The following is a 21,068-nucleotide window of genomic DNA, read 5'->3' on the forward strand; positions in this document are numbered from 1 at the left end:
TGTAATCTTTGTCTGAGTATTATGGTTTGGAAATCATGCTATTCAAAGAAACACTATAAGTCTCATTTTCTATTGATAAACTATATATCTAGATATCTGTAGAATTGTATAATCAACATACTATACTGTAATAAACTCATGCCACACATTTGATTAATTACAATCTCTTGCTTCATATCTATAATTTTACTGAAATAATAATACTCATGATATTCTAGAAAAATAAACTGATCATCATGCTTGTAAATATACATACATATTCTGCTGATAAACATTCTAAAAATGCCCTAGCATAGCATATTTCCCTTACCTAGATACTGATAAGTCCCTACTGCATCCTGGCTTTATACCCGCAGGGTTCCCCTCTCAACACCCTGAAAACAACATCCCCCAGAACCAAACATTAGTATTTCTTTGCATACTACATTTCTTAAAACTATGGGAAAGGCTAATACTAGATAAAATGACTTACCCTAAGGTTGGGATGAAGTTCAAATTACTTCCCCCAACGATCAGCTCCTGCAAACTTGCAGAGAACTTCACCAAGAGTGAAATTAGGATAGCTTCCCAAGAGGGGGGGTGAATTAGGATTTAAAAATTTATTTTTAATTTAATACTTCTAAGTTATAACAATAAATATACTTCAAATACAATCACAAAAATAATTCAAATCAACTATAGCTAAGATAAAATAACCAATCACATGCTTCTTGTAACAATAGCCCTATAGCAATGTGTAAAGCTTGCTGAATATGTATAAGCCTTGTGTCAAAATTCACAAACACACTTCTTCCCAATGTTCAACTTTTAAATAAATTTTCAATTTAATAAGTTAAGGATGATCAACCAATATAGTCCCTTCCGGTTTCCGCAATCAATGCTGATCAATACCAAAACAAATTATCTTCTAGTCTATTTAACAACCAAACACATAGAATTCAGAGTTTGATAAAACATGCACGCAATTTATAATCTTTTCTAGAAAGTAAAGAGTAGGGAAGAGAGAGAAGAACACAAGGTTTTACGAGGTTCGACTTCAACACAGCCTACGTCCTTGCCCTTGGCAAAACCACCAAAGGATTCACTATCACCGTTCCTTTACCAGGCGGAACAATAGCGATTACAACACTCCTTGGTTAAGGCTAGAGCCTGCCTTCTCCAAACAATATTCCCTTATTTGGTCCAATGATTCAAAACTCGAACCGTCTATCAATTTGCTACAAAGATTTGAAATAATACATACAAGAATTTGCTCCTCAAAGAGCTGATTAGTACAGATCAAAAACTATGTACTTCAATAAAATTCACAATACGAAATTCAAATTGAAGCTCTAAAGATTTTTCACCATGGGATTCTTTCAATAGATGAAAGAATTAGCGATTGTGGCTTAATATTAATAAGAGAATTAGCAAGACTTCAGTAAACTTCGTAGGAGTTGTGAGCAACAAAGAGCTTTGATATTTTTAGAATGCTTGAGAGAGAGTTTGATTGCTGAATTGATTTCTTGGTGTTCAAATCAATGTATCTTGAGGGTATTTATAGATGTAGAAAGGTATCTAGCTTGTTCCCCAAGTTTACTTGGAGTAGGTTTTAAGTTTTATACTAATTTGGGCCTCAAGTAATTGAAATTTTAAAAAAATATCCGTTGAGTATTTTGAAATTTGCCACTAGCCAGACGACTGTGTTGTCTCTCGCAGTCAACTATCCATGCATTTCAAATACAAATTTCACATACTGTAAGGTGTCAGTCACCTGTCATCAGGGTGACAGCCGTCTGTCACTGAACAACTCAGTTTTAAAAAAAGAACATTCATAAGGGTGGCAATCATCTGACAGAACCTACGCAGTGGTCTCATTTGTCACTGACAATCGTTTGTCAAGTACTTGATAGTTGTATGTCATGCTTCTGTCTAATTAGTTAAGGTTCTTTAATATGCCAATTGACTATCATAGACAGGCAGTCGTCTGTCAATTAGATTTTCCTTCTTTAAAATTTTTTTTTATCTCTCTCATCTTTGCTTAATTAATCTTGGAATATTAACTTGTTTAACTTTGAAAAATATGTTCCAAGACTTTAAAACTTCAGGTTTCTAAGTATGTCTTTGCATAATGAGCTTCAAAATGAAAAATCATACTTGAATCATATTTGAAGTACTTACAAAGCTTGTTCTAAAAATTGAAATGAAAATTCTTTGCTTTGAGTTCTTTTTGTCACTGATCTTTGACCTTTTAGACTTCTTTGAGCTTTCATTATGTATCGTTTGTATTTATGTAAGGCCTTAGTATCACTTGGAAACAAATTAGATAGCCTTACTTTGTTATCATCAAAATCAAGAGTTGTAAGCCTAGTTAGGCCAGCAGGAAGCATCGTGGTGACCTCAGATCTTCGATCTGGTGAGAAACGAAGCTGAAATCGAAGAGATAAGGGGAGGGGAACATTTTAGAGAGAGAAAATGAGATTCCCACGCTGAAATTCTGTCAAAAATCTAGGTTTTAACTACTTATAGCCCCAGATTCATCGAGAAGACACGTCATCTCATCGACGAGTCCTGTAGAAAGTTCGTCGATGAACCTGCACCCCTTTTTGACGAGTTTCAGACAGCCACAAACCCTCTCTCGGTATCTTCTCGTCGATGAGATGTGCCTTCATCAACAAGATCCTCATGAACCTTCATCGATAAAACCCCTGTGTTCGTCGATGAAGCCCTGATTAATTTCTTGGGTTATTACATAATATCTATCTTCTTTACATTTTTTCATGTATCCAGGTGGCTGGTCGATATAAATCTTTTTTCCAGAAAACCGTTCTAAAATGTTGATTTCATGTGTAGTTGGTAAATCTTATGTTCATTTTGTGCAGAAAGTGAAATTAGTAATCTGATAGTCTCAAGCTTGGCAATCAGGGCAAAGATTTCTCTATAATCAATCCCTTAATTCTGCCTGTAGCCCTTGGTGACAAGTCTTGTTCTTTATCTCTAGACTTCTCCTTGAGCGTTCTTCTTGGTCTTAAGACTCATTTCACACCAATAATCTTAAGGCCCTTCAGGTGATTTGTCAGTTCCCATGTCTTGTTCTCCTCGATGGACTGATCCCCTCATCCATCGCTTTTCTCCATTTGTCTTCTTTGTAAGTGTTGACCTTATAGGTCAAGCCCGATTTTGATTGTGACAAATACTCATTGTATCTAATGGGTTCTTGAGGCTTTGTGCAGGAACTTAAATTGACAAATCATAATGCACATGGAGAGAGTGAAGCTTGAAGACCAAATTTCTATTGAAGACCTAATTTCTTATGTTGTAATATATTTCATTCACATAAAGGGTCTATAATAGTAATTAGGGCTTTTTGTATGTAATAATCACACGAATCACCTGCATGATCAAATACATAAGCTCATGATGCAAATGACATTTTGACTGACACCGAATTTTTTCGGTGCCTTCAAAAAGGACCTGAAAGTGACCTTTGGACACTCACCTTTGCACTCAAATATGTTAGTTAGATTAAATAGGGTGTTTGTGAATCAAAACAGGATCGAAATGCACACTCTGTGCACTTTCGGTCGACCGGCCCATGCAGTTTATTTTGCTCCGATCGACCGAATTCGGTCTGGGTCAACCGGTTGACCACAGCCCGGTCGACTGAACCATTTTAGTTTATTTGACCTCGGTCGACCGAACCTCCCAGGAGTTAACCTTTTTGACTACCTGATCAACCGAGCATATTTTAAGTGCCACCAACTTGGTCAACTAAGTTCCCAAGTGTGGGAACTCAACAGTTTGGTCGATCGGACAGATTAGTTCAAAATCAGTCTAGTCGACCAAACCTTGGTAAAATTGAAAAATCGCCTCAAACATGTACTCCTGGTCGACCAAGTCCCCAGTTCAAAGTTGGCTTGGTCGACCGAGCCATATGAACTTCGGTCGACCGAAAATGTTCTCGTTGATCGGGTCTTTCGGGTTGCCCTGAATTTTTTACCGTGGTTAATTTTTTAAGACAAGTTTAAAATAATAAAAACATCATTAATATTTTTCTAATAATCCCAATCTTGTCCCCAATGGTTATAATTCTTGGGGTGTCTATATTTACCCCTTCATTTGGGAAAAATAGGCATATGATTAGTGAATAAAATAAAAAATTCTCTCTCAAGCAAAATACTCTCTACTACTCATACTCTTTCTCAAAAGCACTTAAACTTACCTTCTCAAGTTCCTAAATCCTCTATAAGTGTTTTTGAGTGTTTGTGCAAATAGGTTTGCTCTCTCATTGTTTTGTGTTTGAATCGATTTTCATTGAGAGCTAAACCTAAGTGTTCTTAGGTGGCTTTTCTCATAAACCTATCCTAAGAAGACTTTCCTAAGCTTCTGAGTATTACATTTGTATTGCAATATCTTAGGAAGCTTGTATTTGTTTTTGGCTTGCAAAAATATTTTCAAACTTACTCAAATATCTTGTGCGATTTACATTGATATATTTTTGAAAAGATATTTGTGCTTGCGATATAATCTTTGTGGCAATATTTATTCAAGTATACATCATTTTCTGAATATAAAGATTGCATAGCTTTTGCAAACCAAGCATATACACTATATTCGTGATTGAGACATCCTACTGAGTGACACACTTAAGACTCACTCGACATCTTGTGTGAACATGTTTGATTGAATATTTTGAGATACAAATATTGTTGTTGACACTCTCACATACTCACTACACTGATAGAAAATACATTTGAGAGTTGAACTATTTAGACCACACTGAGCTTACATATTAAATCATTCGTGGTGTATGTGATTGAACGCATTTGGGTACATATCTGATTTACGTGAAAGCACTTTTATCTGTACCATTTGATTGTAAAATCTGAGTGCTTCCAGGCGTGGCCTAAGGGGCCAGTAATCTAGTTCAGTAAGGATTGGTGTAAAGGTTGAGGTCAGCCCTGTGCTAATTGACCTAGTTTGTATTGTTGCCGCTCCACCTGTTTAAGTGAGCAAGTTATAGTGGTAATCTTTGTGCTTGTTAGCCAAGGTGGGGATGTAGGCAATTGACCGACCCTCGATAACATCTTTGTGTGTCACTCTTACTTTACTGTTGTCTGGTGCATGTGACGTTAATTAAATTGCTTTATTTAAATTGTGGTATATTTACTTTACTTGTACTAGATTGTCCTTAAGGTTGTGAACATACTAGTGTTAGAACATTTACCTAGGAGTTAAATTTAAAAATACCAATTCACCCTCCTCTTGGGATCACGGTAAAGCTAACAATAAGCCTCCTTAAAGCTAACCAGGTCGCTAGTCAACAACAGACAGTATATAGTAATATACTCTTCTATAGGTTTTGTATTTTTACACAAATAAGCTAGGATATGAGCTCCTATAAGCCTCATGTCTATGATTTCACACTCAATTGGTGATGGAGCTCCATTCCTATGTAATGAATGGAAACCATGTGGAGGTGTCTACAGTTCAGGAACTTTTGACTTTATAGCCACTTCTCTTGTTTGTGATAGTTCTTCCTTCAAGCGTCAAATCTACATCTTTGGAATATTCAACCTGGTCCCCCTTCCTGGATTCATTTTCTTCAAAAATGTCATCTTGGCTGAAAATGACTTTATTGTTGATGGGATTGTAGAGTCGATATTCCATGGTGCTGTCGTCGTATCCAACAAGGATACACTTCTCTCCATTGTCTTCCAACTTTGTCCTTTTTGCCTCTGGGATCTTGGCGTAGGCTATAGAGCCAAGCTGACTCACACTGGGCTTGTGAGTACTCCACGCTTCATGTCGTGTCTTGTATCAAGACTCTTCATAGAACACCTGTTGAGCAGATAGACTGCACATAACACTACTTCTGCTAAAAAACTTTTGGGCACATTCTTATCCTTTAACATGTTCCTGGCCATGTTAAGGATCGTACAGTTCTTCCTCTTACCTACACTGTTTAACTGGGGAGTGTAGGTCAGTGTGAACTGGTTTTGAATCCATTGTTACTTAAGGAATTCTTTGAAAGCTTCTTCCTTATACACTTCTCCTTGGTCTGATCAGAGTGACTTGATATGATAGTCACTTTACTTCTCCACAAGAGTTTTGAACTCTTTGAATTTGTCAAACACTTATGACTTCCTCTTCAGGAAGTAAACCTAAGTCTTCCCACTATAATCATTAGTGATGATGAGAAAGTATCGATTCTAGCCATTTGAAATTGAGTTCAATGGATCACACACATCTATGTGTACTAGCTGGAGCGGTGTAGTAAATCTCGAGTTGTCTTGCTTTCCAAAGCTATTTTTGTGTTGCTTGCTTAGAACATAGCTTTCACATATTTCATTTAGATGTTGGATGTTGGGTAGGTCATTCACCATCTTCATTCTTCCTAACTACTTCAAGCTTTCAAAGTTGAGGTCTCCAAACCAAAGTTGCCGCAGCCAATTTTTGTTTTTGATGATGGCTCTTAGACATCTTGGCATGTCATGATGGATGGCAAGAGAGAACATCCAATTCTTTGCCATAGTGACTTGAGTGATGAGCTTACCTCAAGCGTCTGATATCACCATCTCTTTTTTCTAAGGCTAATTTGGTAGCCTTTGTCCATAAGCTGTCTGAGACTCAAGATGTTGGTCTTCATGTTTGGCACATAATAGATGTTGGAGATGAAAGCGTGATCTTCGGCCTTCTGCTTGATCAGAATCTCTCATTTCCCTCAGATTTGGACTTTAGATAGATTGCGAAAAGAGATCTTGCCCTGAACTTTCTTATCAAGTTCAAGGAATAGGTTCTTTCTGCCAGTCATATGGTTGTTGGCTCTAGGGTCGAGGTACCAAACACTTTGGTCCTGGGTTGAGTTGTGTGCCATTAGCATCAATGACTCTCCAACTACATCTTCAATTTTGGCAAGGTTAGCCTCCTCCCTAAACTTTTCTTGTTGTTTCCCCCAACACTCGTTGCTATAGTGGCCAAACTTATGACAGTTATACCTCTCAATGTTTCTTTTATCAATGTTCTGATGGTTGTTGTAACCGCCACCTCTTCTTCCACGTACTCTTCCTCGTGGGACATTGTTCTGTTGTCCAAATCCTCATTGTTCGCATCGGCCTCCTCCTCTGGATTTAGTATATCCAAATCCTCTTCCATAAGATCCTTGACCTCGCATTCATCCTTGGTGCAACATCCCCCCTTGCTCATGTCTCCCATCAATCATAGATAGTTTTGACTGTAGGACTTGTTCTAGTGACTTACCATGACTTCTTCTATTCACCTTCTACTCGTGAGCTTGCAAAGATCCTATGAGCTTTTCTACTAACATGGTCTCTAGATCTTTCATTTCTTCTAGTATGACGGCTATGTAGTCAAATTTTGGATCCAAATATCCAAAATTTTCTCACATATCCTCATGTCCGTGAGATTCTCTCTAATTACACGTCAAAGTTGCGTAATTAGGTGTTTAAATTTATGCATTAAAGATTATAATTTTAATTAAATGGCTAATTATGTTCAATATTTAACATTGCACCCTATTTATAATATTTGGGTTTTATTGAATAATTTATGAATTGTTAGTATTTTATTATTGCATGGCCCTCTTCTAATCTCTTTCCTTCTCTCCCTATTTTCTTCCTCTCGATTTCACTCTCTGAACTCTCCATTCCCATCTCTAAACTTTATCTTCTCTCAACACTCTCCTTCTCCTCCTTCCCTCTCCTCTCCCATCTCAGTTCCCTCTCTGTTCTGCTGTGTGGGAGTAACTCGAAGCTGTTGATGTTGCTGTCTCCAACCTCTTGCTACTCCATACTTTGCTGCCTAAACCCAAAACTACTACAACTCACTTAACCCGAGAGCTCTTGCTATTTGGTGCTGATGTGTTGCTTCAACTCCAATACGGGCCAGCCACACTTTTCTCCTTCTTTTCTCTCTCTTTTTCTTTCTCTTTCTCTTTCTTTTTATTCTTGCTTTTAAATAATATGTTGAATATTTTTAGTTTGCAGTTGAATTTGAGTTAAAGTTTTGAACTTTTGAATCTTGTTGGGATATCATTATTTAAGTTAATTTATTTACTTTCTCTTCTTATTTAATATTATTGTTAGAGTTAATCTTTGTTTGCTTTATTTTTCATTGTTAAAGTTTAATTTGGTCTCTTAAAAAACAATAAAATAAAAAAAATAAAAAAATATCTTCTTTAGAATTTAACTTGTTTGTCTTCTGTAGAATTTAAATTTTGTTGGGTTCTATTTAATTTAATTTAATTTTGGTTTAATTAAAGTAATATTTTTTATCGCGTTTTAATTTATTTTTTAAGTTATTAGAGTTAATTTTAGTTTGCATTCTTGATTGCGTCAAAATTTGGTTTTTGTTCGAGTTTATATTTGATTGAGTTTCTTTAGAGTTGCATGCTTGAATTACATAGTAAAGTTTTGATCTTTAGGCCTTTGTCCAGATTTTCAAACGTAGGATTGTGGTTAGTATTTAATTTTGTCATAGTTTATTTTATTTTGCCCTTTTTCGTTTCTCGTTGTTAAATTTAGTGCGTGTTAGGATTCATAATTTAAATTTCACATTGTTTTTAGTTCATCAAAAGAAATCTCAAACATCCTAGAAAAGCTGAATCTGAACTGTGTTCAGTAACCTTTTGTTTCTTATTTTTGTTAGAATTACAAAAAATTTGGAATTAGACTACATTCCTTGAGGAGATGATCTGACCCCTGGGTTAAGTATTACATTACTGAATTCCTATACTTGGGATAGCTTCCGAGCTGCTCATTTTTCGAGTGAATCAAGTTTTTGGTGTTATTGCCAAGGAATGTTAGTTTTAGTTTCAAACTAGTGTTTTTCCTATTATTTTAATTTTTATCATGAAAAATAAAAAGAAAAAAAATAAAAAAGAAAAAAAGAGTTTTGAAGAAAAAATGGTTGCACCTGCATCACGCACACTTATGGATTTTTTGAAACCCACATTAACCACACAACCATCTTACATCATATTTCCCGAGAATGCAAAGAACTTTAACATGAAATCTGGAATGATATCTATGATACCTCAATTTCATGGGATGGAGTGTGAAAATTCGTATAAGCTTTTAACTAATTTTGAACTTACATGTGTCACATTCATAGATGGGGATGCTACTAATCATGAAATTAGATTGCATCTAATTCCTTTTTCATTGAAAGATAAGGCTAAGATGTGGTTTAATTCTCCTAGGCCTAACTCTATCCCTAGTTAAGCTGATATGCAAAACAAATTTCTACATAAATTTTTTTCTTTGCAAAGAACTCAATTTTTTTGCAAGAACAAATTTGTCGATTCGTGCAAGGAGTTGATGAAACATTTTATGAAAGTTGGGAGAGATTTAGAGATCTGGTTAACATGTGTCCCCACCATGGATTTGAATCATAGCACCTGGTCAACTATTTCTACACTATGTTGACTCCTGAATCGAAACAGTTCGTTCATGCTATGTGTTTAGGATATTTCTTTGATAAAGAGCCTGATGAGGCTTTGGATTTTCTAGATCATTTAGCTGACTATGCTCAACAGTGGAACACTAGGATTGACAGAAGACTAATTGCAGCTTAACCATTGAGAGATGTACATGGTGGAGAGTTGTATGATCTGAACGATGATTTTTATGTTGAGGCATGTCTAACTAACCTTACCATAAGATTGGATGCTATGGAGATGGAAAAGGAGAATAGTACGTAACAACTTTGGAATCAACCTTCCCAATCGTATGCACTCCCTTATCAGCCATCATATCATCAGGCTACCTTTCAACATTAGTATCAACCACAACAGATCTTTTAGAGCTATGTACCTTCAGGATTTCAATCTAATGCAGCACTTGCTACACAAGAGAAGTCTCTTGAGGATGCTCTTCAGTAGTTCATGCAGATTCAAGTCACAACTAACAATCACTACACACAGACCATAAATGAATTACGAGACACCATTAATGAGATGAGCATGCAGTTGAATATCATAGAAAAAGTGGAATTTTCGGTAGAACCTCAGCTTAATCCTAAAAAATACCAACACCAATAGAAATAAATATATAATGTTTCTCTTGATACAGCGGAGACCGTTATTACTTTGAGAAGTGGAAAAGAAGTTTTCCAACCTAAGATACTCATCGGTAGACCAACAGTTGTCTTGACACCTGATGTTACAATCGAGATAGATGAGGTCAAGGAAAAATCAAAAGAAGCGAGCCCTAAATTGAAGAAGTCGGTTAACGTAGAGAGTGAGACCAGTAAGGAGTACCAACTTGTGGTACCTTATCCTCAAAGATTGACAGCCATCGAACTGTCACTCCCTACTAGAGTAAATGTCAAGGAGTGCAATGCCAAAGCAAATCCCTATGGTGGTATGATGATGGGTATACCCGATAAAGAGGGTGAGCATAATGGTGAACATTTAAAGGAACCAGGTAAAAATTTTAATGTTGACACTTCTGAAGAACCAAAGGTAACTACTCTTACAACTTTGCTTCAAAGGCCGGTTCTTAAAAAAGTGAATGTTCTGGAAAATATGCTGAATAAGATCCTTTCTTGTTAAAACAAGGAAGGCAGTTTGTACGTATTTTGTCTAGTACCTTAGAACGCATTGATTTATTTAAAGTTAACTTTTGTGCAGGTAACAAGACATATTCATTGTGACGACTCAAATTTGGAGACTCGCCTATTCAATTTATAGACCTACACCCACCATATTAAATTTCTCTAGAGCCTCCACCAGATAGACTGTGATGTTTTTCTTCCCTTTCTTTTCATTTTGTTTTACCTTATTTTAGTTTTAGTTAATTTTCAGGTACATTTTTCCTTAGTTTTAGTTTTTCATTTCCTTACTTCTCCACCCAAGTATGCTTTACTTCCCCTATGCTTTCACATTGAGGACAATGTTCCACTTTAGTTTGGGGGGGGGGGGGGCGGAGGGGATGAGAAAATAAAAAAAAAAAAAAAAAATTGAATATGGATGATTAGGCCATCATTAACACAAGCTTATACCCTTTACATACTTGCATATAACCTTGGAGTTACACACCTAAGTTGTATAGTGGGTTATTTATGTGTAGTTTCTCTTTATATGGCTAATCTAGGAATTATAACTATATGTAGGTTGGCGAGTAGTTCATTCGTGTTAATCTGGCTATATAAACTCTTGCATTTATATGGTATCTCATGAGGCTAAAAACACAATGTTCACATGACTTGTAGCTCTTCGGGTTCCTTGTGAGCACTAAGAAAGCACATGTGGCGACTTTGATACCTTGTGAGGTATTACTAAGCCATTTATCGTTCTTTTGAGTTTTTGACTTCATTTCAAAGTTCATGAAACTCAACTTTCCTTCTTTTTTTTTCCCCTGGATATTCTTTGTACATTAGTCTTAGTTTTTGACTTACTAGCCTAGAGATGACATCTAGTGGGGAGATAGAAACTTAGGTCTTGTAACCTACTCAAGATGTGAAGGCTGAGCCACCCCTAGAAAGATACTTATTTCATGGACTCCTGTTCGAGCTTAATTAACATGGGTGGTATGAAGAGAACAAAAGAAGTTTAATGATTTTCCTAATTGACCATTAAAAGAAATAAATTGAAAAATGAGCAGAAGAAAGAAAAAGAGAAACAGAATGAGGTGAAAAATTATTACTTGCTCCACAAAACTACCACAAAAATTCAGGGACAGGACACTTGTTCTCTATATATGAATACTCTTTAATCACCTAATGCTTTAGATGTATTCACGCCTGATTTATTAATAAGTTGATCGAGGGTGGTCTTGGTTGGATATAACGAGTAGGTGAGAAGGTGCTAGGGTGAAGGACCCGACACCTCATAAATAGACTGGATCCTTTTCAGACTAGTCCACTCCATACATTTAGCATTTGTTCCTTGCAATATGTGGGATGTATGATCGCGACACTCCTCCTCACATATGACGAGTGAACCCATCCTTTTTTAGTGTTTTTAAGGGTATACCAGTTAAGCTGAGTGAAAACAACCATTCTGTAGGTGTCCAGTGTGATGGGTGGAGGGAACTCACTCAGTTACTAGTTATGATTGAAACTCAGTGAGGATTGCACGTAAATACAAAACAATTAATTTCAATCTGAAAAAAAATACAGAGACAAATTCAAGATACACATTTCTTTCTTTTCACTGGTTATTCACCCTATTTACACCACATATTACAGTACACACACACACACATCTATTTATAGTAGAAGGTGGACAATAGGTAGAATTAAATTCAAACAAGTAGGCTGAAGTTGGTGAAGAGTTGGTGCCCGCCGATTTCCAATGTCAAAGGAAATGGTTGGTTGGTGCGGCTACCAACAACTCCAATCAAGTTTAATTTTCAACATCCCACCTTAAATTTGGCTCTCTTGGTTTTTCATTCTGAGCATTGTCTTCAGTCTTGCAAAAATATCATGCATGAGTGGCTTCGTGAAAATGTCAGCTATTTGCTCATACGTTCTGCAAGATATCAACTCCACTTCTTTCTTCTTGACATGCTCCCTGATAAATGATATCGAGTATCAATATGTTTGTTTCTTTCATGGAATACTGGATTCTTCGCAAGTGCAATCATTGGTCGATTGTTGATGTAGAATTATTTGGGGTCATTCTGAAGAAATCCCAGATACTTTAGTACATTCCTGATCCATATACCATGACAAACAGCTGAGCTGGCAGCAACATACTCAACTTCGTATGACAACAGCGTTACGATGGGTTGCTTCTTCGATGAACATGAAAAAATTATATCTCCCATGAAGAATGTCAATCCCTTCATGCTTTTTCTTTTATCAAGATCTCTTCTCCAATCGCCCTCTGAAAATTCGATAAGTTTGCAATGACCTCTTGACGAATAAAACATACCATCGGTGATTGTACCCTTGACATAGTGAAGTATCCTTTCTGCTGCATTCAGGTGGGACTGGTCAGGAGTCTCCATGTACCTACTGACAGGTCCAATTCCATAGAGTATGTATGGTCTAGTGCACGTCAAATACCTCAAGCTTCCAACTAGACTCTTGAAATATGTGGGGTAAACATCTCCTTGCTCATTCTTTCTTAATTCCAACCTTGTTTCAACTGGAGTTGTCATAGGATTGCATTTGTCCATCCCAAACTTCTTCAGTACTTCTTTTTCATAGTGGCTCTGGGAGATGAAGATTCCCTTCTCGCTTTGCACGACTTCTATGCCAAGGAAATGAGCCATCTGGTCAATATCCGCTGTTTCGAATTCTTTGACCATGCTCATTTTGAAAGTAACAAACATCTTTTGATTGTTGCTGGTGAAGATAAGATCATCAACATATAGGCAGGCTATCACCATGCTCCCGTCTGTCTCCATCTTTATATATAGTGCATGCTCATGGGGATACTTCTCAAATCCATTATTCTGGAAGTAGTCATCAATCCTCATGTTCCACGCACGAGGTGCCTACTTCAAACCATAGGGTTTTTTGTTCTTTTTGTATACTTTATTTTCTTTGCCCTTCTTCACGTATCTAGGTGGCTGATCAATATTGATCTCTTCTTCTAGAAAACCGTTCAAAAATGTTGATTTCACATCCATCTGGCAAATCTTCCATACATTTTGTGCAGATAGTGAAATTAGTAATCTGATGGTTTCCAGCCTGGCAACCAGCGCAAAAATTTCTACATAATCAATCCCTTCTTTCTACTTGTAGCCTTTGGCGACAAGTCTTGCTTTGTATCTTTGACTTTTCCTTGAGCATTCTTCTTGGTCTTGTAAACCCATTTCACACCAATAGTTTTGTGGCCCTTTGGGAGATTTGTCAATTCCTAAGTCTTGTTCTTCTCAATGGATTGAATCTACTCATCCATCGCTTTTCTCCATTTGTCTTATTTGTTAGCCTCCTTAAAGCTAACCGAGTCGCTGGTCAACAATAGACAACATAGTGTAACATACTCTTCTATTGGTTCTATAGTTTCATACATATCAGTTATATTACAAGCATCTCTAGGCCTCATGTCTAAGATTTCATGTTCAATTGGTGATGGAGATTCATTCCTCTGTGGTGAATCGTGTGGAGGTGTCTGTAGCTTGGGAACTTGTGACTCGATAGCCACTTCTCTTTTCTATGTGGGTTATTCCCTTTCAAGCGACAATTCTGAATCTTTGGAAGATTCAACCTGGTCCCACTTTCAGGATTCGTTTTCTTAAAAAATGACATCCCTACTATGAATAACTTTCTTGTTGATAGGATTGTATAGTCGATATCTCATGGTGCTATCATCGTATCCATCAAGGATATATTTCTCTCCTTTATCTTCAAACTTTGTCCTTCTTGCCTCTGGGATCATGGCGTAGGCAATGGAACCAAATACTGGGCTTGTGAGGAACTCCAGACTTCATATGGTGTCTTGGAATCAATACTTTTCGTAGCATACCGGTTGAGTAGATAGACTTCACTTGATACTACTTCTTCCCAAAAACTCTTGAGCACATTCTTATCCTTTAACATGCTCCTCGCCATGTTAAGGATCGTGCGGTTCTTCCTCTTAGCTATATCGTTCAACTGGGGAATGTAGGTCAGTGTGAACTATTTTTGAATCCCTTGTTTCCTAAGGAATTCCAAGAAGGCTTCATCCTTGTACTCCCCTCCTTGGTTTGATTAGAGTGACTTGATGCATCAGCCACTTTGTTTCTCCACAAGAGCTTTGAACTCTTTGAACTTATTGAACACCTCTGAATTCCTTTTTAGGAAGTAGACCCAAGTCTTCCTACTGTAATCATCAATAAAGGTGAGGTAGTCTCAGTTCTATCCATTTGAAAATGGCCTCAATAGACCACACTCATCTATGTGAACTAGCTGGAGCAACATGGTAGATCTGCAGTCTGCTTCCTTTCCAAATCTATTTATGTGTTGCTTATTCAGAACACAGATTTCACATATCACATTTGGATGGTGGATGTTGGGTAAGCCTTTCACCATCTTCTTGCTTCCCAACTATTTCAAACTTTCAAAATTCAGATGTCCGTACCTGAGGTGCCACAACCTGTCTTTGATGATAGTGCTCAAACACCTTGGCGTATCATGTTGAATAGCGAGCAGAAACATTTGATTCCTTTCCAATTGTACTTGAGTAATAATCTTATCTCAAGTGTCTGTTATCACCATTTGCTTATCTTTAAGGCTAATTCAGTAGCCTTTCTCCATAAGTTGTCTAAGACTCAAGATGTTAGTGTTCATGTATGGAACATAGTATACGTTGGAGATAAAAGCATGGTCTCCATCTTTCCTTTTGATTAGGAAATTTCCCTTTCCTCGAGTTGGGACTTTAAAGTGATCACCAAATGATATCTCTCCCTAAAATTTCTTATCAAGTTCATTAAATAGGTTCTTTCTACCAGTTATGTGACTGTTGGCTTCAGAGTCAAGGTACCAAACTTTTTGTTCCTGATGGGTTGAATTGTGTGCCATCAGCATCAACGATTCTCCTTCGGCTTTCTCCTTTTCTGCAAAGTTAGCATTTTCATTTACTTCGTGATTTTGGGGATTACCTATGCACTCATTATTATAGTTTCCATACTTATGGCAGTTGTAGCACTAAATGTTTCTTTTGTTTACATTTGGATGGTTATTGTATCCCCCTCTTCTTCCTTGTGCTCTGCCTCATGGGACATAGTTATGCTGATTATGTCCTCTAGTGGGACCTCTTCCACCTTCTCTAGAGTCAAAATTTCTATAATTTCTTCCACGAGATCCTCAGCCTCGTCCTCTTCCTCACTGTGACATCCGCCTTTTGTCATATCTATCTATAGTGAGGGACAAATTCATTTGGAGGGCTTGCTTCAGTGCTTTATCATCACTCCTTGTACTGACTTTCTGCTCATGGACTTGGAGTAAGCCCACAAGTTCTTTTACGGACATGGTTTCCAAATCTTTTATTTATTCCATGGTCACAGCTACATAATCATATTTTGGATCCAAAGATTATAAAAGTTTCTCACAAATTCTCTCGTCGTTGAGAGTCTCTCCATTTATTCTTAATTGATTTGATACTACCATAACTTGTGTATAGTAGTTAGCAATAGATTCAATAGATTTCACTCTTAAGGATTCGAAATCACCTCGCAATGTTTGAAGATGAATCTTCTTCATTTTCTCTGCACCTTTGTGTGTTTGATCGAGAGAGTCCCAAACTTATTTAGATGTCTTGGTGGAGCCAATGATTTCAAACGTGACCTCACAAAAGCCTTGGTAGATTATGGACTTCGCCTTGCAATCCTTCTTTCAATCGGCTCGCAAGATCGTTCTTTGAGCATCAGACATAGTTGTTTCGGCTTCTTTTGATGGGCTTTCTCTGTACCTATCTTTAAATATGTCCATGACATTTTGAGCACCTAGAAGGGCTGTAATTTGAATAGACCAGTTATCATAGTTCTCCCGAGTCAACTTTGGAATCACCACTTGTGCAGTACTGTTCACCATCAGGTTTAATATATCAAAAAATAGAGTGATAGAGATTGATTTTGGCAAATCTAATGCCACCAACGTGTTCAAAAGGTTGAAAAACCTTAGGAATTGGTTTTGGGTTGCAAAGAACCAATTTAAAATTCACTGAACCGGCCAAAACATCTAAACCAATTTTTTAAAAAACGGTTTCACTTAACGGAGAATAATGGCATTAGTTATTACCGTTAAGACACGTGATGGACTTCACACGTACCGTATGTCAGCGGTTGGACGCAGGTTGGTCAATCGGGTCGGGTCGTGCTTGTGGGTCATAGGTTTAGGTTTCTTGTTGATGGGTCGGGTGCGAATCGAGTTTCTGAAGCGGGTCACAGATCGGGTTCCGCGTTGGATCTCACTAGTCGGGCGAAGAAGATGCGTGAGGGCGTGCGAGGAGCGTGACATTGGCAATCAATGTCCTCCACAGCATGTGCGGCACGTGTGGAGGACACTTTTTCGTCTATTAGCTCGTGTAGGGGCTCCTGGGCTCTGTTTGAAGCACGATTTTCACCTTTTGAATTGTCTCGATGCCAATTTCACAATGGTATGCTCAATTTTGGATTTTGAGCAACTTCAAATATGGGAAAAAAATCAAATTTCCCTTTGTTCGCCTCTATTTGATGAATTTCAGCGAATCTGGACACTCTGATGCCACTAATGGGTGGAGGGAACTCACTCAATCACTAGTTATGATTGAAATTCAGTGAGGATTGCACACAAATACAAAACAATTAATTTCAATATTAAAAAAAATACAGAGGCGAATTCAAGATGCAAATTTCTCTCTTCTCACTGGTTTTTCAGCCTCTCTACACCACACATTACATTACACACACATCTATTTATAGCCAAAGATGGACGATAGGTAGAATTAAATTCAAACAAGTACGATGAAGTTGGTGGCTGCCAATCTCTAATGTCAACAGAAACGACTGGTTGGTGTGGCTGCTAATGACTCCAATCAAGTTTAATTTTCAACACACTGGTATCCTGGGTGTAACGAGTCATACACATTACACATGCCTCGAGATTAGGCCTATTTATACTCGAATTTATATGGCTACATTAACTCTGAGTTGTAATTATTAGTTAACTGTATGTGAGTTTACTGTTCTGAATGGTTATATAGTGATGAAACTTGCATGAGTGACTTGCTTCGAAGTTGCAAGAATTGTGTATGAATGAGCTTATGTGTAATCTAGTGATATTCCTATATGTGAAATGGTATATTTGTGTTCCATGTGCATTCATTGAATAATCATTGGAATTGGAGTTTGTGGGTGTCACTCTGGAAACCCTCATGAGACTACAACTCGTCCACTAGGATTGACTTAAGGGTTTAAAGCCTTATTGCATTTGGTAAATGCAATCGTGTTTCTCGTGAAAAAGGAGGTAGATAGGATTTAGTAGTTTTCTTAGTTTTTTTTTTTTTTTTTTGCTGGGAACTAGCAAAACTTTAGTTGGGGGGAGTGATTACACGTCAAAGTTGCGTAATTAGACATTTAAATTCATGCATTAAAGATTATAATTTTAATTAAATGCCCAATTATGTTCAATATTTTAACATTGCGCTCTATTTATAATATTTTGGTCTTACTGAATAATTTATGAATTTTTGGTATTTTATTATTGCAGGGTAAGTTATGGACATTAACGTTGACACAATTTAATAATTTGAGCATAATTCTCCCATTCGAGCTCTGATTGAGGTGATTCCAAATGCTTTGAAAAGTCGAGAAAGTGCTCTACAACTTTTATCTTTTGATCTTTGAGAGCTACAGGTTGTAGGAAGGTCACAACCGGGCTTGTGCGCTGGGAAACAAAAAAAAAGAAGAAACAAGAAAAGAAAAGAATATATATATATATATATATATATTCATGGATTGATTTGACCCGACCATGCAGCCGGGTCCTCCTTTTCTGATGCGCTAGATAGGGCTGCTATCAAAGGGCCTTTAAATTGTTTTTTTTGTTCTCTCTTCCACCTGACCTCACTCCAACTCTCTTGCTTTCTCTCATCTCTTCTCTTCTCCCTCTCTCCAACCCTCTTCTAATCTCTTCCCTTCTCTCTCTCTTTTCTTCGTCTCGATTTCACTCTTTAAACTCTCCATTCTTGTCTCTAAACCCTCTCTTCTATCAACACTCTCCTTCTCCTTCTCCTTCTTCCCTCTCCTCTCCTATCTCAGTTCCCTCTCTATTCTTCTATGTGGGAGCAACTCGAAGCTGCTGCTGCTGCTATCTCCAACCTCTTGTTGCTCCGTACTCTGTTGCCCAAACATAAGCTACTGCAACTCCCTCAACTGGAGAGCTCCTGTTGTTTGCTACTACGTGTGACTGCTACCAAAGGCTAACCCAAGAGCTTCCTCACACGGCTGCTGCTGCTTCAACTCCAATGCAGGCCAACCACACTTTTCTCCTTTTCCCTCTTTCTCTCTCTCTCTCTCTCTTTTTATTCTTGTATTTAAATGATATGTTGAATATTGTTAGTTTGTAGTTGAATTTGTGTTAAAGTTTTGAACTTTTGAATCTTGTTGGGATATTATTATTTAAGTTAATTTATTTAGTTTCTCTTCTTATTTAATATTATTGCTAAATTTAATCTTTGCTTGGTTTATTTTTCATTGTTAAAGTTCGATTTGGTCTCTTAAAAAATAATAAATAAAAAAAAGAAAAAAATAGTTTCTTTAGGGTTTAACTTGTTTGTCTTCTCTAGAATTTAAATTTTGTTGGGTTCTATTTAATTTAAGTTCAGTTTAATTAAATTCATAACTTTTATCATGTTTTAATTAATTGTTAAAGTTATTAAAGAGTTAATTTTAGTTTGCATTCATGATTGCGTCAAAATTTGGTTTGTGTTCGAGTTTGTGTTTGATTAAGTTTCTTTAGATTTGCATGCTTGAATTACATCATAAAGTTTTGATCTTTAGGCTTTCGTATGGAATTTCAAACGTAGGATTGTGGTTAGTACTTAATTTTGTCATAGTCAATTTTATTATGCCCTTTTCCGTTTCTCGCTGTTAAATTTAGTGTGTGTTAGGATTCATAATTTAAATTTCACGTAGTTTTTAATTTGTGAAAAAAAAAAACTCTAAAACATCCTAGAAAACCTGAATCTGAACCGTGTTCAATAACCTTTTGTTTCTTATTTTCTATTGAAATTGCATGAAATTTTGAATTAGATTGAATTCCCTTAGGAGACGATCTGGCCTTTGGGCTAAGTATTACACGACTGAACTCGTATACTTGAGATAGCTTTCAAGCTGCTTATTTTTCGAGTGAGCCACCCTCCATTTCTCTTGAATTGGTTAGAGACAACCATTACTTGAGTCTAGTACTCGACAATTGACTCAGATGACTTCATTTGCAGGGATTCAAATTCACCTCGTAGAGTATGGAGGCGAATCCTCTTCACTTTGTTGGTTCCTTTGTATGTCCAGTGGAGAGTATTCCAGACTTCCTGGGACATCTTGACAGAATCGATAATTTTGAAGGTGGTGTCATCAAGGCCTTGGTAGATCATGGACTTGGCTTTTCAATCCCTTTTTCGATTGTCCTGGAGGGTTATTCATTAGGCATCAGACGTATATGCTTCAATTTCTTTTGATGGGGCTTCTTTGTACCCATCTTCAATGATGTCCATGACATCATGAGCACCTAGTAGGGCTCTCATTTGAATGCACCAGTTGTCGTAGTTGTCCTTTGTTAGCTTTGGAATAGCTGCTTGTGTAGTACTGTTCGCCATCGGGTTTGTTATATAAAAAAAATAGAATTTTAAGGATGGATTTTGGCAAATCTAATGCCACTAGTGTGTTCAAAAGGTAAAAAATCTACAAGAACCAGTTTTGGGAAGCAAAGAATCAGTCCAAATAACACTAAACTTGCTAAAAAACGTCCTAGTTCGGTCTCATTGGGCCTATTTTTCTTAACACTAGATTAACGCCATCAGTTAGAGCCGTTAGGCCATGTGGTGACTTCTGGACAAGCTGCGTGTCATGACGATCATTGGATCTAAACGCAGGTCGGTCTCTGAGTCGAGTCGTGCTCATGGATCTTCATTCCGAGTTGCCATTTTTTGGGCCGGGTCACAAATCGAGTTGCTCATTTCTAGGTTGGGTTACATCAGTCGGGTGACGAAGAAGCGTGTCATTGTGTTAGGCACGTGATGTCAAAGGAAACACTCGCGTCAGTGCATGCAGCGTATATCGATGACACAGTATCGACTGTTGGCACGTGTGTGCGTGTGGGAAGGCACTTAGACTCCATTTGCGATGTGGTTTTCACCTATGGGCTCATATCGATGTGTTCTACAACATGGTAGGCTCAGAAGTTGATTTCGAGCAACTTCAAATTTGGGAAGAAAATTTAAATTCCTCGCTATTTGTTTCTATTTCACGAATTCCGGCAAACCTTGGTGCTTTGATACCATTGATGGGTGGAAGAGACTCACTCATTCACTAGTTGTGATTGAACTCAATGAGAAAACACTCAATTGCACACAAACAATCTTTGATATCAATAATAATCTAAAAAAATACAAAGAACTCTAAAAATACCCAATTTCTTCTCTCACTGGTTACTCTCCA

The sequence above is a fragment of the Malania oleifera genome, chromosome 11, assembly GCF_029873635.1.
Source record: "Malania oleifera isolate guangnan ecotype guangnan chromosome 11, ASM2987363v1, whole genome shotgun sequence".
Classification (NCBI taxonomy): Eukaryota; Viridiplantae; Streptophyta; class Magnoliopsida; order Santalales; family Ximeniaceae; genus Malania; species Malania oleifera.